Genomic DNA, 23,120 nt, shown 5'->3' with positions numbered 1-23,120 from the left:
GTTCCGTGCCTGGACATTTACCCTGGGAGGGTTAATTTTGTTCTCCCATAGGGATCAGTACAGGGGCAAGTATCTTCCCAAAACAGTCCGATCAGGAAGGGTCTTGACCACTCCCACCACATGTTTCATCTCCCCACACGGGGTGGAAAAAGTAACCTCCGTCCACTGGGGTTCTCCTTGGCATCCAGTGACCCATGGACCAGAGTCACTAGGCTCCCTGAGTCCAAGAGAGCCTCCTTCTGGTACCCTTTGATGAGTACCTGGCACAATTGGGTTTTGCTGCCCGCATCGTCTGCAGTCACGGTGCAGACTGTCTGGGCATACATTGAGACTCTGCGCGTGAACCCACAGTCCCCAGCAGAGGGACGCAACCGTTTCACCGGCTCCTGGGCTTGCAGAGTCCGGCGTGATAGTCGCAGTGGGGCAGAGTCCCGTATGAAGTCCTGAGTGGCCGTGTACCACCCGATCAGGCTAACCACCTGGTCTAAAGTGCCCGAGTCCCCTTGCCACACCCAACTCTGTATAGCTGCTGGCAGAGTTCTCTCTAGCCGATCACCCACGATCCTCTCCACCATCTGGGCCAGAGTCAAAGTCTCAGGCTGGAGCCACCTTTTAACTAGCTGCAGCAAGTCCCGGCGGTCCCGGCCACCTGGCGGTCCCGGCCACCACAAAGGTCCATGAAAACACCCGTTGGGTTCTCAAATATGTATTAACTCCCAGTAGGGCAAGGATCTCACATCTCAGCTTCCCATAGTCCTGGCCATCATCGCAACTCAGGCCAAAGTAGGCCTTCTGCGCGTCGTCTATCAGAAACTGAGCCACCACGTCAGCCCACTGGGAAGTTGGCAGGTTCTCCCACTCCGTGGTGTGCATGTAGATGGTGAGGAAGGCTTCTACGTCATCCTCCGGACTCGGCTTCCTCAAGACTGAGCGGACCTTGTCCCGGACCTCACAACTTTCCGGGGTCGGTGCTGGTGGCGTCTCTCGCCGAGCCGCAATCTGCTGCACGATTAAGTCATTAGTGCGCTGCTGTTGCTGATCCTGCTGTTGCCTCTGGAGATGCTGGTGCTGCTGGGTGAGTACTAACTGCTTTAGTAGCTCCTGCTTGTCAGCAGGCTTGAGCTGTAGCTTTGCAGACTTGATCACAGACATGCTGGTTTTGGGGTATGCCTCAGTTCACACTGCCCGCATTCTCCACCATATTGTAATGGGGCGGTGACCCAAAGAAAGTTCAACTTTAAATGTCTTTATTTGCACAATGTCCTCCGGATCGCAGCCGGGTGATCCAAACAGTCCGTGTAAACCTGCCGCCGTTTCACTCGGGTGCGCCAGTTACGTTGCCTTCACAGGCCTTTGTTGCGCCTTCACCCAGGCTTGCATTGTACTGCGCCTCCTGCTCTGCAGCTTAGCAAACAAACCACTGACACACCCAAACCTTTGCTGAAGGTTTTTTAATGGATTCTGTGGCCATGAGCCACTTGTAAGACTCGGCAGGAGGGAGTGGACCGCCCCACTGCCCCCCTGCAGATCACTCCCAAAATAAAAGCCCACGCTGGGTTTTCTTAAATCCAACTTGGTCAAATAGTTTGACCAAGTCCAAACTTTCCTTTTATTTTGCTCTGCAGCCACAGGTGTTTCTGTGACTCCAGTGCACTCCAGCGGGTTCAATGTGCCTCTATGAGCATCCTGGGGGATACATACCGTCCCCCGCATATAATCCCCCTCACTGCCTCACGACTGTAATACAGGGATAAAAACCTGTGATCCCAATGTATTACCTGTGACAATACAGCTTTTCTTCTTAGTTATTCCAGACGATTAGATTTGTTAAATCAAGAGAAATGGCATTTATAGAAGGGCCGGATGATTGTCTCACAGTGAATGTCATTGTAGGTTAAAATAATTGAAAAAGAATGTAGAACTTGTGGAGACCGGTTGGACTTGATGGACCTGAGTCTTATTTAAACCTATATAACTATGTATTCATGGGGTTAATCGCAAAGGTCAGAGTTTAAGCCCCGATCGCTGCAGGTACAGGTAGATGCTGGATATTGGGAAGGGATTAAATACTTTATAGGAAAATGTATATTTTATTAGAACAGATGTTTTTCGATCATCCCATCTGAAAATAACTATAAAGTGAAGACCCCGATGGGCTCATACTGGGACCCCCTCACATAGACTCCTCGGGTGCTATTATTTTCAACAATAAAGAGGTTAAATAGCCGGAGGTTTACTTATTTCTAGTTCTCAGAAGGAAAAAAACTCCTCAGACGACCCCCCATGGGGAATCGGCATCTGTCCCTTATTCATTATCCTGTGACTATGACATAAATCTGTGTTGGGAGTCCTCCTATAATCCATGTGGTGACGGCTCGGAGGACCTGCTTCTCCCGCTGCTCAGTGACTGGGCTTCTGTGCACTGCTGATCACCATTATTGGCATCCCTTCATTTATTTCATGGCCTGTACAATATCTCCAGAAATAATGAAAGTTACAGTATATCCTTAGGATTTTTTAATTGGTGGTCCAAAGTAATACAACAATAGAACATTGTTTAACCTCCTTGTGGCAATTTCAAAGAAGAAACCGAATAAACAGCATGTGCAGCAATAAAGGCCCCCCTAAACCCCTAATTAATACTTGGCAGAAAAACAAGAACCTCCTCCAGCAGTAGCCAAAAATATAAAAAGCAAAGTTTATTGATCACATTAGAAACTGTAGTAGCAAGTCACCAAAAGAGATCCATAGATATTCTATTCTATTTTCTGCTGTTTGTCTCCACGTCCGAGACTGGGATGGCTCCGCGCTCTGCCTTACAGATGAAGACTGCTAATCAACGTTGGGTGAGCGGACTATTCCTTTACCCCATTCCCCTCTGTTCTTCAAGTAATTAATACTTGGTTGCCCACCCTTTGGCATTGCTGACGGCCTCCACACGTTTCTTGTAGCCATCTATAAGCTTCTTGCTCTTCTCAGCTGGGATTTTCTCCCACTTTTCCTTTGCAGTTTGTTCGAGCTCTTGAGTGTTTGCAGGTTCTTTTTCCCAACGGCAGATTTCAGCTCACTCCAAAGATTTTCAGTGGGATTGAGGTCTGGACTCGTTGCTGGCCATTATAAAACAGTCCATGTTTTTTCTTTTTCAACCATTCCTGTGTACTTTTGGATATGTGCTTTGGGTCATTGTCTTGCTGGAGGACCCATGATCTTTGACTCAAACTACATTTTCTTTCACTGGGTAGGACATTTCGCTCTAAAACCTCTTGATAATTCTCTGATTTCATGATTCCTGTGATATGGTCAAGGCCTCCAGTACCAGATGCTGCAATGCAACCCCACAGCGTTGTGGATACTCCACCATGCTTAAGTGTTGGTAAGGTTTTCTTTCCTTATATAACCTTCATTGCGCCGTCTGTAAACAAACTGTTGTTTTGTATTGCCAAAAAGCTCTATTTTTGTTTCATCTGTCCACAGAACATTTTCCCAGAAGGATTGAGGCTTGTCAAGGTACTCTTTGGCAAAGATCAGTCGTTCCTTTTTATGTCTTTTATTCAGCAATGGTTTCTTCCTTGGCCTTCGGACATAAAGCTGTGCTTGGTTTAGTGTGCGGCGTATGGTACTTTTTGAAACCATTACCCCAGACTATTCCAGGTTGGCCTTCAGGTCTTTGGATGTTTGACGTGATGTTTTTTTTTCCACTATTTCCACCAATCTTCGAAGACCTCTTTTGCCAATTTTCCTCTTTCCAGGGAGGTTCTTGACGGTTCCATGCTTGGCAAACTTATTAATGACATTGCGCACTGTTGAAACTGGGATACCAAGGTTTTTGGAGATGGCCTTCTACCCTTTGGAAGTCTTGCGTTTGCTAATAGCAGTTCTGATGTCCTCAGGCAGCTCCTTTGTCTAATCCATTGTGACAAAGGAACGGGGCCTACCATGTGGCTTTTTAAAACACTGAAGTCATCATTCATTGGCTAATTCTTGTCACATGGGCACTGACAATCACAGGAGAATCTATTTTGTGATTTACCACAGGCGAGTAAAAATGTGTTTCCATACTAAATTAAGGTAAAGGTGGAAATACCAGTGACACAGAAAGCTTTAGATTTTTCTATTTTTCCCTCCCATTGTTTTTTGTTTTAAATTATCTTTTGCTCTTTTGTATTTAACATGAGTCTATACAAAAAAACCTGTTTCACTTTATTCATTTTTTTCAGGAGATATTCCACATTATGTACTTAAAGCGCACCTGTCAGCAGGATTGTGCTTAGCAAACTACATAGACTGACAGGTGGGCGACATTACACTGATTAAAATGATACCTTTTTTGATGTCCTGTGGTTCTTGTGTAATCTTTACTTTCAGTTTGGAGATAATGATATGCCTGTGCTCCAGGGCGACCTGTGGGGGGCGCTATATCTGGTGCTCTGATTACATATTCACCTGTATGCTCTTATGGCAGCTCACTGTGCCTTCACTGACCTGCCTCCTATTTTACCTAGCCACGCACTACTAGATGCATTATGTAAAATAGGAGGCAGGTCAGTGAACGATAAGTGAGCTGTCATAAGAGCATACAGATGAATATGTAAGCAGAAACCCAGATAGAGCGCCCCCCATAGGCTGCACCGGAGCACGAGCATATCATTATCTCCAAACTGAAAGTAAAGATTACACAAGAACCACAAGATGGATTTCATCAACCAAGGTATCCGCTGTCTAGCACTCTGAAAATGGTGGAGGCCCACAAAGCAGGAGAAGGCTATGAACAAAGCGTTTTCAAGTTGCCCTTTCTTCGGTTCAAAATGTAATAAAGAAATGGCAGTTAACAGAAACAGTGGAGGTCAAGATAAGGTCTGGAAGACCAAGCAAATTTTCAGTAGGATTGCTAGAGAGGCAAATCAGAACCCCCGCCTGACTGCAAAAGACGTTCAGAAAGATTTAGCAGACTATGGAGTCGTGGTACATTGTTGTACTCTTCAGAGACACCTGCACAAATATGGCCTTCATGGAAGAGTCATCAGAAGAAAACCTCTCCTGCGACCTCACTATGAAATTCAGCGTCAGAAGTATGCAAAAGTACATCTAAGAAGATCTGATGCATTTTGTAAACAAGTCTTGTGGACCGATGAGGTTAAAATAGAGCAATGATCAAAGTTGTGTGGAGAAAAAAGGGCACAGAATTTTAGGAAAAGAACATCTCGCCAACCATTAAGCATGGTGGTGGATCAATCATGCTTTGGGGTAGTGTTGCAGCCAATGGCACAGGGAACGGGTAGAGGGAAGAATGGATTCCATGACATTTCAGCAAATTCTTGATACAAACATAACACCATCTGCAAAAAAGCTGGAGGTGAAAAGAGGATGGCAAATGATAATGATACTAAACACACGTCAAAAGGCGCAAGCTGATGGTTTTACAATGGCCCTCATAGTCCCCTGATTTGATTGAACATCATTGAAAATCTGTGGCTAGACCTCAAAATAGCAGACGATGCAAGACGACCCAAGAATCTCACAGAACTGGAAGAATGCTCCAAGGAAGAATGAATGCATGAAAATCCCTCAAACAAGAATTGAAAGACTATTGTCTGGCTACAAAAAGCATTTACAAGCTGTGATGCTTTCAAAAGGGGGTGCTACTAGGTACTAACCTTGCCGGGTGCCAAAACTTTTGCATTTGCCCATTTTTCCTTATTGAATTTTTTTTAAAATGTAAAAGATGAAAATATATATAATTTATTATTTATTGTTTTGCCTAAAATACAAAGGAAATGTCATCTTTAACTTTAGGCCGTTTAGAGATTATTTCATCTTCGACTTAACTGTTCACAATAACAGTAATTTTGACCATTGGTGCCCAAACTTTTACATGTCACTGTATTCTGTCACTATGTGTTTCCTACAGATGGACTCATGGAAAGAAATCCACCAGAGAGATGTCCCCGTCCTCTGTATTCCCAGGACTGTCCAGAGGAGAATCACAACATCCCGGAGAGTCATCAGGTAGACGGTGCTGAGCCCTGTACTGGATCTGTATATGGGGGGACATTTCTGATCGAGGTCATAGATGTCACAGATTTTGGTGGTTTCTTGTATTGTGCTGATTGTTACATCTGATATATCAGGAGGAAGATCCAACTAAGAATAAAGTGAAGGATGAGACAGAAGAAGAAGTGATAACGAGGAGGGATCAGCCGTGTGTGAGTGACGTGAAGGAGGAGATTCCTGTAGATGTTTCCACAGGTGTGTAATAATGACTGGCGTATGACGATGATGATTGGCATGTGACTATGATTAGTGGTGCCTGACGATGACCGGTGTGTGATATTGTATGAGGTCTCCGGTGCAGTGAAGCTTTATCCGCCGTCCACATCACAGCAGAAGCGTCCGGTGATGGCGCGGCTGCTCTTGTACAGAGTCCGGTTGCGCACCGATGAATAACTGGGCCGCATTCACACCTCTTCTTAATGATTTAATAAGCACATTTTTAATTTTCCTAATTGTGTTTTTTAATATTACTTCCATCTTTTATTTTCATATTATTCTTACACAAGTCTCATGCTGCCATATAAATGACTGAGCTTGCGATTCGGACAGAACCCCGGGGGAAGATTCCGTATAATGAGGCGCTGTGGACGCCGTCTGGCCTATGATCCAGTGATGTCCATCTTTTTCAGCGTGCATAAAAGCGCAGTCGACCAGAGGCTAGACGGAGTCCGATGTAACTCTGCTGCCTCATTATTCTGAATGGATCCCTCGGGGGTGTCATCTGAATCATGTATTTTGTAGATTTAGATGGAAACCCCGATGTACAGTGGGTACGGAAAGTATTCAGACCCCTTTACATTTTTCACTCTTTGTTTCATTGCAGCTATTCGGTAAGTTCTAAAAAGTTCATTTTTTTCTCATTATAGTACACTCTGCACCCCATCTTGACTGAAAAAAAAGCAGAAATGTAGAAATTTTTGCAAATTTATTAAAAAAGAAAAACTGAAATATCACATGGTCATAAGTATTCAGCCCCTTTGCTCAGTATTGAGTAGAAGCCCCCTTTTGAGCTAGTACAGCCATGAGTCTTCTTGGGAATGATGCAACAAGTTTTTCACACCTGGATTTGGGGGTCCTCTGCCATTCTTCCTTGCAGATCCTCTCCAGTTCCGTCAGGTTGGATGGTGAACGTTGGTGGACAGACATTTTCAGGACTCTCCAGAAATGCTCAATTGGGTTTAGGTCAGGGCTCTGGCTGGGCCAGTCAAGAATGGTCACAGAGTTGTTCTGAAGCCACTCCTTTGTCATTTTAGCTGTGTGCTTAGGGTTACTGTCTTGTTGGAAGATGAACCTTCGGCCAAGTCTGAGATCCAGAGCACTCTAGAAGAGGTTTTCATCCAGGATATCTCTGTACTTGGCTGCATTCATGTTTCCTTCAATTGCAACCAGTCGTCCTGTCCCTGCAGCTGAAAAATACCCCCATAGTATGATGCTGCCACCACCATGTTTCACTGTAGGGATTGTATTGGGCAGGTCATGAGCAGTGCCAGGTTTTCTCCACACATACCGCTTAGAATTATCACCAAAAAGTTCTATCTTCGTCTCATCAGATCAGAGAATCTTATTTCTCATAGTCTGTGAGTCCTTCATGTGTTGTTGAGCAAACTCTATGCGGGCTTTCATATGTCTTGCACTGAGTAGATCCTTCCATCTGGCCACTCTGCCATAAAGGCCCGACTCGTGGAGGGCAGCAGTGATCGTTGACTTTTGTGAGCTTTCTCCCTTCTCCCTACTACTTCGCTGGAGCTCAGCCACAGTGATCTTGGGGTTTTTCTTTACCTCTCCTACCAAGGCTCTTCTCCCACGATTGCTCAGTTTGGCTGGACGGCCAGGTCTAGGAAGACTTCTGGTGGTCCCAAACTTCTTCCATTTAAGGATTATGAAGGCCACTGTTCTGTTAGGAACCTTGAGTAATGCAGAAATTCTTTTGTAACCTTGGCCAGATCTGTGCCTTTCCACAATTCTGTCTCTAAGCTCCTTGGGCAGTTCCTTTGAGCTCATGATTCTCATTTGGTCTGACATGCACTGTGAGCTGTGAGGTCTTCTATAGACAGGTGTGTGTCTTTCCAAATCAAGTCCTATAAGTTTAATTAAACACAGCTGGACTCCAATGAAGGAGTAGAACCATCTCATGGAGGATCACAAGGAAATGGACAGCATGTGACTTAAATATGAGTGTCTGAGAAAAGGGTCTGAATACTTATGACCATGTGATATTTCAGTTTTTCTTTTTTAATAAATTTGCAAAAATGTCTACAGAGTGGACTTTAATGAGAAAAATAAATGAACTTTTTAGAATTTACCAAATGGCTGCAATGAAACAGAGTGAAAAATTTAAAGAGGTCTAAATACTTTCCGTACCCACTGTAAGTGTTCAGCGTACAGCACAGGATAAATATGATCCAAAATGTTCTGTACCCCAAAATGCCACCATTAAGAGCCTCTACTCAACCCACAGAAAATCAAGTCCCCACTCAGGTTCATCATCTGTAAACGATAATATAGGGGGTGTCCATATTACTGGTAGCACAAAGGCTCTGGAAAGTGACTTGGCTCCCACTTAAAGAAATCCAGTGACATCTGGGCTCCCAAATCCAAATGCCCCCTCCTCCTGGGACCCACAGTGTGCAGTTAGCATCCACATGTTTGGCATTACTGTAGCGGGGAGAGGCAATTTATTTCTCCAGAAAGCACTAGCTGGGAATCATGTACTGGGCGCTACAACGTAAGGGCACTACAATGTACCGGACACTACAATGTACTGGCCACTATAAGGGAATATTTGCATTTTCACTTCGCAACATCCATTACTGCTCGTTTCTGGAAAGCACCCATGGAGTCAAATTCTACACCTGTAGATAAATTTCCATAGGGTGTAATTTGCAAACTGGTGTTACTTGAGGGGGGATTCTGCTCTTCTGCCACTTTGGGGCTCTGTATATGGAGTCTGCAAACTGTTCTACTAAAGTTTGTTCTCCAAGAGTCAAATATTGCTCCGTCCCTCCGGAGTCTCGCCATGTGGCTAAGCAGTACAGTACAGACACATATGGGGTATTGCCCCGTTCAGCAGAAATTGTATAAAATTATGTGGTCATTTTTACCCATTTTCCCTTGTGAAAATGTAAAATCTGGGGCTAAAACAACATTATAGTGGTAAAAATTAAATTTTTTTTTCTTCACTGTTCAATTGTATAACATTTTGTGAATCACAATTACCTTGTATTCATTGGGAAAGTGTGCGGTGGATGCTGGGTGTGACGCACGGGGAAACCCCACCCACAGCCCGGCGTCCACCGCGGGGATTGCATCACCAAGTCACGCCTCACTTGACGTGACATCAGGGGAAGTAAGAGCCGGCTGAGGCCGGGGGTCGCGTGATGCCTGTGAGTGGCCAGCGATAGCGCCGCTCACAGCCAATAAAGACAAAGCAAGGTAATTAAAAAAATCTTCTCTCAACGGGTTAATTACATTGGGGACATTTTTAATAGTAGTGGACATCTTCTTTAATTGCGTGGACACTTTTCTATACTAAGGGCAAGATACGAAGCTTGAGAGTGAAATGGCACTGGAGGTACATTAAGGGAACCGGTCATCAGTAATTACCACTTAAAGAACTATTTGCTGTCTAATCTCTGCCACCCCTGACTTGTGCCAATGTCACCAGTTTATAAGTGTCATTCACTTTACCCGTCATTGTGTTAATGCTATGGCATGCAGTTGTCCTCCTTATTACCGGTACTTTCACTGACGAGGGTCTTCATTGTGAGATCCAGAAAATACATTCAGAAATCTCTTTTGTGTTGAAGAAAAAACTCACATCTAATTTATCTTTCATCCTAATAGGAAATCCTTGTGAGAATAACGGTTCATCACTAAATTGTAAAAAAGAAGATATCATGAAGCACTCTAATGGAGAAAACCTCATCACCCTTCCTGCACCTCCTGGACTTCACAGCACTTCACTTTCTTATAATTCTCCTGATCATGAGGAATCATCTCCTGAGCAATCTCACATTATTACCAAAAGTCCAGGGGGCAGAGTGGATTCAAGATTTCAGTGTGACAAGAAATTTACAAAAAGCTCAGATTTTATAACACTCAGAAAACACAAAGGTAAAAAGCCATACTCCTGTTCAGAATGTGGGAAATGCTTTACATATAAATCACAATTTGTTATACATGAGAGAATTCACACAGGAGAGAAGCCATTTTCATGTTTACAATGTAGAAGGTGCTTTCCAGATAAATCACATCTTGTTATACATCAGAGAATTCACACAGGAGAAAAGCCGTATTCATGTTCAGAATGTGGAAAGTCGTTCACGAATAACTTGAGTCTTATTACACATCAGAGAATTCATACAGGAGAGAAGCCATTTTCATGTTCGGAATGTGGGAAATGGTTTAGTAGTAAATCAAACCTTGTTAAACATCTAAGAATTCACACCGGGGAAAAACCTTTTTCATGTTTACAATGTAGAAGGTGCTTTACAGATAAATCACAACTTGTTAAACATCAGAGAATTCACACAGGAGAGAAGCCGTATTCATGTCCAGAATGTGGGAAATGTTTTATGCGTAAATCAAATCTTTCTGCTCATAAGAGAATTCATACAGGAGAGAAGCCATTTTCTTGTTCAGAATGTGCGAAATGTTTTATATATAAATCGCATCTTATTAGACATCAAAGAAGTCACACAGGAGAGAAGCCGTATTCATGTTGAGAATGTGGGAAATCTTTTATACATAAATCACACCTTGTAAAACATGAGAGAAGTCATACGGGAAAGAAAGTGTAATTATGTTCACTGTGTTTTATAAAGTTTAATAAACATTGTTCAGCATAAATGAGTACACCCCCTTTGATGAGTAAGATTTTATTTAATAGCTCACTGAACACAAGATCAATTTCTACAATTTTGCCAACACTAAGTTTCATAGAACATTTTTTTTGTAATCAAAACATGAAAGTAAAGGTAATAATATAACTCTCATTACAAAATCTTCAGTTTTACTCAAATTAGTTGATGCAAAAATTAGTACACCCCACATCAAAAGCTACTACATCTATTATTTTGTATGGCCTCCATAATTTTAAAGGACGGCACCAAGTTTTCTAGGCCTGGAATGAACAAGTTAGTGACAATACTATATCTATCTTTTATCTCTTTCGATAACGAGCTCTTAGAGCCTGGATGCTGGATGGAGCGATGACAACTTGTCTCTTCAGAATTCCCCAGAGGTGTTTGGTTGGGTTCAGATCAGGAGACACTTGGCCACTGAATCACTGTCACCCTGTTCTTCAGAAATGTAACAGTGGCCTACCAAGGGAACAGAGTGATGGCAGCATCTTTTCTGTCACTACAGAGCAGAACATCTGTGAATTCAAGATACCATCAATGAAATGTAGCCCCTCATGCAGCCGCACATAAGGACACGGCCACCACCAGGTCTCACTGTAGACTCCATGCATTCTCATTGTATTCCTCACCTCTTCAATGTCATACAGTTTTGAAGCCATCAGTTCCAAAAAAAACCTTTATCTTGGTCTGATCACTCCAGAGTATAAAGTCCCAGGAGGCTTCATATGTTTCCGCATGTGTCCTGGCAGATTGTAGGGCGGCTTTTTTGTGTATGGGATTTAGGAGAGGCTTTCTATGTGGACAACACCCATGTCTGCCATTCCTCTATAGAAAACATTGTCTGCTTTCAGCTCATCTCTCAATGCTTGGATGAGAAATCACAGTTGGGAAGGAATGGACGGGACAAAGAAAGTTACTGATAATCCAGCACTTGTTTTCCAGTGTGAATAAAACCAAAAACTTTTATTGAAAAATCCAAATTAAAATCATAGAAACATTAAAAAACAGATAGGAGCAAAACATCTCTGCGTTTCTACCTGGTATTTGTGTTCAGTTCTTCTTCATGACATAATAAATAACCAGTAACCGGCTTCTTATACACATCATAGGGTCTAATGCACAGCGGAGACCCCCAGCCCCAAATGGACATGTGCAAGTATGTCTACATTACCCCTATGGACGATCATATGTCCACAACAAAAAGCATCCGTGCAATAGAAGAATGAAGTGTCTGCATCTATAATGTGTATATTATGTATAATTACTATAAAAGAGGGAAAAACACAATTCAGTAAATGGATACAAGGTCTGAAGGAAGCTTCATATCACTGGGGAATCTGGAGTCCAATTCCAGAATCCACAAGGCTTCTCTGGGGTGTACTTTTTATACCAATCTCCCCCCTTAGCTGGTCTGGTGACATATTCAATACCCACAACTGTAAAGTGATTAATCCCTATTGTGTTGTATGAGATGTTGTGATGCTGCAGATGTATTACGTGTTGTGGGGCCAAGAACGTCCCTAACGTGTCCCCCAATGCGGTGACGTAAGGGTCTGACCGTGCCCCCCACATATTGCAGCAGACAAGCTTCACATTGTATGGTGTCAATGACGTGTGGAGCTACAACTAATGAGATGTCGGATATTATAGGGTTTATTATGGTTAGTAGATGCAGACATTTTTGCTTTGTGCACAGACTTGCACAAACCACATTTATTTCTCCCACATTCAATGAAACCTTTGGTGTTTGTCCTCCACGTGTCAGTTGTCTTTCTTGTTGCTGGATCCTTGTCAGTGTATAACATAGGTAAATGTTTTCTGGTAATATTCACTATATTATAGGAATCTTCTCTGCAGCCAGTATTGAATGTATCTCTAGACTGATGGATGTTTCCTTCTTTGTGAGTTTTCGGTAATGTATGAAATATTGGACATTTTGGGTGATTTTCCTTTAATCGTTCTGTTTGGCATTAAGTACAGCCGATACCAAACCCTCCTCCAAAAGACAATGTAAGGGGGTATTGTATGAATTAGTAGGACCTCCATCTAGAGTGCGGCATATATTAGTATCGTCATCCATGTTCATAACCTCCGGCTCATACAACCCACTATCCAGAGCTGTGATCGAGCCCCCTTTATCTGCAGCTCTAATGACTTTATTAGGGCTGTGCTCAGGGCTGTATCTGGCATTCATGCTGCCCTAGGCACTTTAAGTGGTCACGCCCCCTACTGGTAATTCATACTAAAAGTGCTCATACCCTTTAGGCCCCCTTCACACGTACCGGAGACACACGTGTACACCCATTATAATCTATAGGCTGCGCACATGGTCACACGGACCGGACATGTCCGTTTTTTGCCGGCAGCTCGGACGTCAGTACGTCCTGCACACAGATGACATAAAGTGTGACATCCGCACACACGTCTGTGTGACACGTGCCGGAAGAGAGTGCAGAATAGAAATGACAGATATTTAGGTGTTAGATGTGCAAAGATCGAGATAGATGATCGATATCCGTGAGATATATAATTACTGCCCTGTGTGTGGAGTTTACTGTACTTGTGTTTAGCTAATAAATTAAAAAAGCGATGTGGAGTCCTCCCTATTTTTGATAACCAGCAAAGGTAAAGCAGACAGCTGTGAGCGGATATTATCAGGGTGGGAAGGTCCTCGGTTACTGGGCCCTTCCCAGCCTAAAAATACCAGCCCTCAGCCGCCTCAGAAATGGCGCACCAATTCAGGTGCTTTGCACGGCTCTTCACGATTGCCCTGGTGCGGTGGCGATCGGGGTAATGGTGGTTAGGGTTGATGACAGCTTTGATTTGTCATAAAACACAGCTGTCTTCAAGCCCTCAGGTTAATAATGGAGAGGTAAAGAAAAGAGATCCCGGCACTCACCTGTAGTCAATCATTTATTCCACATCCACAGATCTGCAAAACGTTTCAGCTCCTCCAGAGCTTTTCTCAATTGTGGCCAATCACATAGAAATACAACATTTATATAGAAAAAAAACAAGGAAATGACATCACAATGAAATAGAAAATGAAGAAAACTACAAACAGTCATATAATCATATAAGTCTCATTATATAAAATACCGTATTTTTCGGACCATAAGACGCACTTTTTTCCTCCAAAATTTTGGAGGAAAATGGGGGGTGCGTCTTATAGTCCGAATGTTGGGGGGTGTGTATATTTATGTGGGGTGTTTTTTCGGCCTTATAAACTATGTAACTATGTATGTGTGGGGGGAGCGGTATCGGTGGAGGAGTGGGCACAGGAGGCAGCAGCCGCCTGCTGCAGCCTACACTGTCCCCGCTGCTAAAGAAAATGAATATTCACTGCTCCCCACGACCATGAGCGTGGGGAGCACTGAATATTCATGCTCCTTAATAGCGGTATACAGTGTAGCCGCGCTGCGGCTGCTGCCGGCTATCTCCTGTGCCCGCTGTTAAAGGGCATGAATATTCAACCTCTCTCCATGCCCATGGGCGTGGGGAGGGGGTGAATATTCATGCCCTTTAATGAGCATCGCGGCTCCGCTGTGTGCCGGCTATGAAGGAGAGTGAAGTCACTGCTCCTCGCGCACACAGACCCGGCGTGGGGAGCAGTGACTTCCGGCAGCTGATCTCTCCTTGTGAGCCGCGCATGGCAGTGACGTCATGCTCGGCTCACATGGAGAGATCAGTGCAGGCAGACAGGACGCAGCGCTGGAGGAGAGAGAAGAGAGGTGAGTAGGAGTGTTTATTTATTTTTTATGTGCACCTTGATGGGGATTAGGGGGACCATGCATACTAGGACAGGGATTAGGGGTGCCATGCATACCAGGACAGGGATGAGGGGTGCCAATCATACCAGAACAGGGATGAGGGGTGCCAATCATACCAGAACAGGGATGAGGGGTGCCATGCATATCAGGACAGGAATTAGGGGTGCCATGCATACCAAGACAGGACTGAGGGGTGCCATGCGTACCAGGATAGGGATTAGGGGTGCCTGCATACCAGGACAGGGATGAGGGGTGCCATGCATACCAGGACATGGATGAGGGGTGCCTTGCATACCAGGACAGGGATGAGGGGTGCCATGTATACCAGGACAGGGATTAGGGGTGCCATGTATACCAGTACAGGGATGAGAGGTGCCATGCATACCAGGACAGGGATTAGGTGTGCCATGCATACCAGGACAGGGATGAGGGGTGCCATGCATACCAGGACAGGGATTAGGGGTGCCATGCATACCAGGGTAGGGATTAGGGGTGCCATGCATACCAGGACAGGGATGAGAGGTGCCATGCATACCAGGACAGGGATTAGGGGTGCCATGCATACCAGGATAGGGATTAGGGGTGCCATGCATACCAGGACAGGGATGAGGGGTGCCATGCATACCAGGATAGGGATTAGGGGTGCCATGCATACTAGGATTTGGGATGAGTGGTGCCATGCATACCAGGATAAGGATGAGGGAGCCATGCATATCAGGATAGGTATGAAGGGTGCCATGCATACCAGGATGGGGATGGAGACCACATATAAAAGGAAGGGGGACGGCATATATACCAGGATGGGGGATATTGGCAGAATTGGGGGACATTACCCCTATACCAGTGTCAGCAGAAGACCCCCTCCCCCTTAAAAGTGCATCATGACCACATTTTTTGCTTAAATTTTTATTTTTCTATTTTCCTCCTCTAAAACCTAGGTGCGTCTTATGGTCTGAAAAATACGGTATACACTGCTCAAACAAATAAAGAGAGCACTTAAACAACAGAATATAACTCCAAGTCAATCAAACTTCTGTGAAATCAAACTGTCCATTTAGGAAGCAACACTGATTGACAATCAATTTCACATGCTGTTGTGCAAATGGAATAGACAATAGATGGAAATTATTGGCAATTATCAAGACATCCTCAATAAAGGAGTGATTCTGCAGGTGGGGACCACAGACCACATCTCAGTACCAATGCTTTCTGGCTGATGTTTTGGTCACTTTTGAATGTTGGTTGTGCTTTCACACTCGTGGTAGCAGGAGACGGACTCTACAACCCACAGAAGTTTCTCAGGTAATGCAGCTCATCCAGAATGGCACATCAGTGCGAGCTGTGGCAAGAAGGTTTGCTGTGTCTGTCAGCGTAGTGTCCAGAGGCTGGAGGCGCTACCAGGAGACAGGTCAGTACACCAGGAGACGTGGAGGGGGCCATAGGAGGGCAACAACCCAGCAGCAGGACCGCTACCTCCTCGTTTGTGCAAGTAGGAACAGGAGGAGCACTGCCAGAGCCCTGCAAAATGACCTCCAGCAGGCCACAAATGTGCATGTGTCTGCTGCACAAAAGGTTAGAAACCGACTCCATGAGGGTGGTATGAGGGCCCGACTTCCACAGATGGGGGTTGTGCTCACAGCCCAACACCGTGCAGGGCGCTTGGCATTTGTCACAGAACAACAGGATTGGCAAAGTCGCCACTGGCGCCCTGTGCTCTTCACAGATGAAAGCAGGTTAACACTGAGCACATGTGACAGAGTCTGGAGACGCCGTAGAGAGCGATCTGCTGCCTGCAACATCCTTCAGCATGACCGGTTTGGCAGTGGGTCAGTAATGGGGTGGGGTGGCATTTCTTTGGAGGGCCGCACAACCCTCCATGTGCTCGCCAGAGGTAGCCTGACTGCCATTAGGTATCAAGATGAGATCCTCAGACCCCGTGTGAGACCATATGCTGGTGTGTTTGGCCCTGGGTTCCTCCTAATGCAGGACAATGCCAGACCTCATATGGCTGGAGTGTGTCAGCAGTTCCTGCAAGATGAAGGCATTGAAGCTATGGACTGGCTGCCCGTTCCCCAGACCTGAATCCGATTGAGCACATCTGGGACATCATGTCTCGCACCATCCACCAACGTCACGTTGCACCACAGACTGTCCAGGAGTTGGCGGATGCTTTAGTCCAGGTCTGGGAGGAGATCCCACAGGAGACCATCCGCAACCTCATCAGGAGCATGCCCAGGCATTGTAGGGAAGTCATACAGGCACGTGGAGGCCACACACAATACTCAGCCTCATCAGGAGCATGCCCAGGCGTTGTAGGGAGGTCATACAGGCACGTGGAGGCCATACACAATACTCAGCCTCATCAGGAGCATGCCCAGGCGTTGTAGGGAGCTCATACAGGCACCTGGAGGCCACACACAATACTCAGCCTCATCAGGAGTATGCCCAGGCGTTGTAGGGAGGTCATACAGGCACGTGGAGGCCACACACAATACTCAGCCTCATCAGGAGCATGCCCAGGCATTGTAGGGAGGTCATACAGGCACGTGGAGACCACACACAATACTCAGCTTCATCAGGAGCATGCCCAGGCATTGTAGGGAGGTCATATAGGCACGTGGAGGCCACATACAATACTGAGCCTCATCAGGAGCATGCCCAGGCGTTGTAGGGAGGTCATACAGGCACGTGGAGGCCACACACAATACTCAGCCTCATCAGGAGCATGCCCAGGTGTTGTAGGGAGGTCATACAGGCACGTGGAGGCCACACACAATACTCAGCCTCATCAGGAGCATGCCCAGGCGTTGTAGGGAGGTCATACAGGCACGTGGAGGCCACACACAATACTCAGCCTCATCAGGAGCATGTCCAGGCGTTGTAGGGAGGTCATACAGGCACGTGGAGGCCACATACAATACTGAGCCTCATCAGGAGCATGCCCAGGCGTTGTAGGGAGGTCATACAGGCACGTGGAGGCCACACACAATACTCAGCCTCATCAGGAGCATGCCCAGGCATTGTAGGGAGGTCATACAGGCACGTGGAGGCCACGCACAATACTGACCCTCATTGTGACTTGTTTTAAGGACATTACATCAAAGTTGTATCAGCCTGTAGTGTGTTTTTCCACTTTAATTTTGGGGGTGACTCCATTGGGTAATAAATGTGATTTCCATTGATGATTTTTGTGTGATTTTGTTGTCGGCACATTCAGCTTTCTACAGAACAAAGTATTCAATGAGAAGATTTCATTCATTCAGATCTAGGATGGGGGATTTCACTGTTCCCTTTATTTTTTTGAGCAGTGTATATACACAAAAATGAAAAAACGCCCATAACAAAGTATAATAACTATCAAATAAAATATGTAATTTTACACCAATACACATCGCCACAAATATATATATAGGCGTATATAGGAAATGCAAAAAAAACATAATAAGTTTTATTTATATAGCGCCAACATATTCCGCAGCACTTTACAATTAAGCGGGGACATGTACAGACAATAAATTCAATACAAGGTAAGACAGTGTAAACAGTTACATTAGGAGCGAGGGTCCGGCCGCTCGCACGCTTACATTCTACAAGGGAATGGGGGGGGGACACAGTAGGTGAAAAGTGCTTGTTATTTCAGGTCTGACAATTATAATAAATAGGGACTTTCATATAAAGCTGCATGATCCGGTCATCAGCCCGTATGTATAAGTGCAATAATCAAGTATCGAGTGCAGTTATCTTGTGCATGGAGGGTGTGGAGACAGATGAATAGTAGGATGCAGATTCTGAATAATATTAAGAAGGAGGGAACAGGGGAAAGTTGGTTACTGAGTAGTTGAGGTGATCGGCTTGTTTAAAGAGATGGGTTTTTAAAGCGCTCTTGAAGACATGGGGGCTAGGCATCAGTCGGATCGTCTGGGGTAGAGCATTCCAGAGAACTGGCGCACCACGCGAGAAGTCTTGGAGACGGGGGTGCGAGGTTCGGATTATGGGGGATGTTAAGTCCTTTGTAGAACGGAGAGCACGTGTAGGGCGATAGACAGAGATGAGAGAGGAGATATAAGGCGGTACAGAACTGTGGAGAGCTTTGTGGGTGAGAGCGATGAGTTTATATTGGACCCTGTAGCGAATGGGCAACCAGTGTAATGACTGGCACAAGATGGAGGCATCGGTGAAGCGGCTGGACAGAAATACGACCCTGGCTGCCGCATTCAGGATGGATTGGAGAGGAGAAAGTTTGGTAAGAGGGACACCAATCAGAAGAGAGTTGCAGTAGTCCAGACGAGAGTGAATAAGAGCGACAGTAAGAGTTTTAGCAGTTTCAAAGGTGAGAAAAGGTCGGATTCTGGAGATGTTTTTAAGATGCAGGTGACAAGAGCGAGTGAGTGATCGGATATAGAGAGTAAAGGAAAGGTTAGTGTCAAATATGACCCCCAGGCAGCGGCCGTACTGCTGGGAGTTATGGTTGAACCATCCAAGGTAATTTCAATGTCAGGTAGAGTTGGGTTAGTAGAGGGGAGAAACACAAGAAGTTCAGTTTTGGAGAGATTCAGTTTAAGATAGAGGGAGGACATGATGTTAGAGACAGCGAACAGACAGTCCTTGGTATTTTGTATTAGGTTAGCGGTATTGTCAGGTGAAGAAGTGTATAGTTGGGTGTCGTCAGCATAGAGATGATACTGGAACCCAAATCTGCTGATTGTTTGTCCAATAGGGGCCGTGTATAGAGAGAAGAGGAGGGGGCCTAGAACTGAGCCCTGCGGGACCCCGACAGTAAGGGGAAGAGGAGCCGGCAAAAGATACAGTGAAGGAGCGGTAAGGAGGAGAACCAGGAGAGAACGGTTTCCTTGAGGCCTATAGAGCGGAGCATAGTGAGGAGGAGCTGGTGATCCACAGTGTCAAATGCGGCAGAGAGATCCAGGAGAATCAGCAGGGAGCAGTGACCTTTGGATTTAGCTGTTACTAGATTATTAGAGACTTTAGTGAGGGCAGTTTCAGTGGAGTGTAAGGAGCGGAAATCAGATTGTAGAGGGTCAAGAAGAGAGTTATCTGAGAGATAGCGGATTAGACGGGAGTGGACCAAGCGTTCCAGGAGTTTAGAGATGTAAGGAAGGTTAGAGACGGGTCTGTAGTTAGCAGTGCAGTTCTGGTCCAGGGATGGCTTTTTAAGTAAAGGGGTTATGATGGCATGTTTAAATGAGGAGGGAAAGATACCTGAAGAAAGAGAGAGGTTAAATATTTTAGTCAGGTGAGTGGTGACCACCGGTGAGAGAGACTGCAGGAGATGTGAAGGAATGGGGTCACTGTTGCAGGTTGTAGGTCGAGAATAAATGAGAAGCTGGGTAACTTCTTCTTCTGTAACAGGCTCAAAGATGGCTAGTGAGCTTGAAGTGCGGCAGGGAAGGGGATCCAGGCACTGAGGAGATTGGGTTGAGATGTCCTGATGGATGTGGTTGATTTTTTTCTAGGAAATAAGTGGCCAGTTCCTCCCCGCTGAGGTTGGTGGTGGGGACCTGTGCATTAGGTTTCAGGAGGGAGTGTAAGGTTTCAAAAAGTCATTTTGGATTGTTGGACAGTGAAGTGATGATGGTGGTGAAGTAGGATTGTTTGGCCAGATGAAGGGCAGAGTTATAGGTTTTGAGCATGAATTTATAGTGGATGAAGTCCTCTGCTAAAAGAGATTTTCTCCACTGACGCTCAGCACACCTTGAGCAACACTGAAGAAAACGTGTTTGCATTGTGTGCCAGGGCTGCCGTTGTCTGTGTCGGGTCTTTCTGCATGTAGAAGGTGCTGCTTCATCTAGGGCGCTCTTCAGTGTATTATTGTAGTGTGACAATGTCAAGTCTGGACAGTAGAGGCAGGAGATGGGGGCTAAAGATGTGTGGAGATTGTCCATAAGCTGCTGGGTATTAATGGTACATGTATTCCTATAAGTAAGGTAAGTGGGGGTGTCCCGGGTGAGGAGACAGTTCTTGACAGAGAAGAAAAGAAGGTTGTGGTCCGAGAGCGGGAGAGGGGAGTTAGTAAAGTCATGCAGCGAGCAGAGACGGGAGAAAACCAGGTCCAGAGTATTCGCGTCTTCATGTGTAGGAGAGTTAGTAACCTGTGAGAGGCCGAATGAGGAGGTTAGAGAAAGTAGATGAAAGGCAGATTGGGAGAGGAGATCATTGATGGGGATGTTAAAGTCTCCCATGATGAGGGTGGGGATGTCACAGGATAGAAAGTGAGGAAGCCAGGTGGCAAAGTGATCCAGGAACTGGCGGCAGGAGCCTGGAGGGCGATATACAACTGCCACTCACAGGGAGAAGGGTTTGAAGAGTCTGACGGTGTGGACTTCAAAGGAAGGAAACATAAGTGAGGGAACCGGGGTGGGTGGTGACCTGGAAAGCACATTGTGGTGAAAGGAGCAAACCAACACCTCCACCCTGTCTATTCTCAGGTCTGGCCATATGTGAAAATTTCAGGCCATCAAATGAGAGAGCAGCAGCTGCGGTGGTGTCTGAATGCTGGATCCAGGTTTCTGTAATAGCCAGAAGGTGAAGGGAATTAGAGAGGAAAAAATCGTGAGTGTAAGTTAGTTTGTTACACACAGACCGTGCGTTCCAGAGAGCACAATGGAAAGCAATAGGAGAGGGCATGCACTGAATGTTAATAAGATTAGCAGGATTTCTATATGCAGCTGGAGGAGAGTGGTGCATGCTAGTGCAGGGAGGCCCAGGATTGGGGGAGATGTCACCAGCAACTCGGAGAAGGAGAAAAAAAAGAGAAAGAGCAGGTGGTGCAATAATTTGTATGAACGTTTTGAGTGCTGTATGGAGGTAGTGGATGGTTTGGAGGGGGTGAGAAATATCAGTAGAGCCTCAGAGTTATACATGAGGGAGGGGAGAAGGGAGGGGTGGATATGGAGAGAGTGCACAGAATGTGTTAAAGGGCGGACGAGATGTGAGAAAGCAGAAGTTAAAACAAGTAAGATAATAATCATCGTACCATTTAACTATACGCACCAAAGTCTAAAAAACAAATATCATAATTCACCCACAACACATTCTAATTCTCCTCTGTATATCATAAATGAGAAGGAAAAATTATTGACCTAATTTATATATTGTTTATTTTACATTTTTTGCAATCTCCACTTTTAAATCTGTATCTGCTGCCTGCAGTCTATCAGCAGTCAACAAGATTAAATCCAGGGAACACTTATTAATCTGCTCGAATTGATCGCAGAAAGTCCCATCCTCTGAAAACAGAGTGGGGCGCAGATGGACTCGCAGTCCTCGCGATAGGCGTTTTTCTCCACAGTATTCCATTACAGTTGCAGCATGAAGTTCATAGGAGACTCACCTTTTGGTTTCTTTTCCCAGTCACGTCTCCTGAATTCACTTGTGGATATTTTGAGAAAGTCCGTAGATATCGTTGTCTGAGACAAAATACCAAGTGATAGAACAAGTGAGTGCTCCTAGGAGAGGAGGCGGTATTAAGAGAAGGTTATTAAGGAGGGAAGCCTTCTGGATATTGACTGTAAATCGTCTGTCTCCTAAAGGCCTGAATCTAGAGTATAATGTGAGTCCGTCAGTAGAGCTGGGGGACAAATGTTCCCTTTCTCTTCTTTCTTCTTGCAGACAGTACAGACACGGTGGTCTCGCTGGAGCAGATACCGCATTGTGCACTAACACATCTATGGTTATAGAAATGATCGGGGTCAGGAATGAGGTTGAGATTTGATGAAGGTTTTTTATGGATAGAGCAACATTGGATTCCGGGGAAGAAGCTTTCACATTACTATTTGTGGCTTCGGCTCTTATGTTGTGATAATGTCGGTATACTCATTGTTTTTTCAGTATGTAGACAGTGATCAGGTCATAGAAGGGTTATGGGTTTAGAATTGCTTTCATTCGTCATTTGGTGAATATTTTAATATCTGAACGGATGACTAAATTATCAGCATTAGAACATTTTAATAAAAAATTTTAAAATTAAAAAAATAATAAATAAAATATGAAAAATTCTCCAGACCCTCATCACAAGATGGCGCCGAGAACTCTGCACAACAACATGGAGAGGAGGAGATGGCGCGGGAGGATGCTGAGGCTGAGTCGCACCCGGAAGAACCTGAGCCTACGTAAAGACAGGTATCTGTACAACTCCGCTCTGCTATACAAGACACAGATGTATCTCTTAGGCCGGGGTCCCACTAGCGTACGGTATGCGATGCGAGACCCCCCGATGCGATATGCTAATGACACTCGCTGCTGCTCTGCTGCGAGCGGGAGCCGAATGTCAGTGCTCCATGCTCTGATCCTCTCGCACGGCTGCGGAGGGGACGGGGAAATCACTATCTCCATCTCCTCTGTTGCTGGCATTGGCGGGAATCACACTGCACTCGGGTGGTATCTGAGTGCAGTGCGATGTTTCACCCGCACCCGTAGATTA

At 45.3% G+C, this 23,120-nt stretch overlaps 1 pseudogene; it reads left to right on the top strand.

The window, feature by feature from the left end:
* Window positions 1-1,258: 1,258 nt before the first annotated feature.
* LOC141212350 (uncharacterized) lies at window positions 1,259-10,850 on the top strand (annotated as a pseudogene).
* The last annotated feature ends 12,270 nt before the right edge of the window (window positions 10,851-23,120 follow it).

This window comes from Phyllobates terribilis, unplaced genomic scaffold (assembly GCF_046119375.1).
Source record: "Phyllobates terribilis strain yellow unplaced genomic scaffold, ASM4611937v1 Scaffold_171__1_contigs__length_4068163, whole genome shotgun sequence".
Classification (NCBI taxonomy): Eukaryota; Metazoa; Chordata; class Amphibia; order Anura; family Dendrobatidae; genus Phyllobates; species Phyllobates terribilis.
The sequence above is the reverse complement of the archived record's forward strand: the minus strand, read 5'-3'. Positions and strand labels throughout refer to the sequence as shown.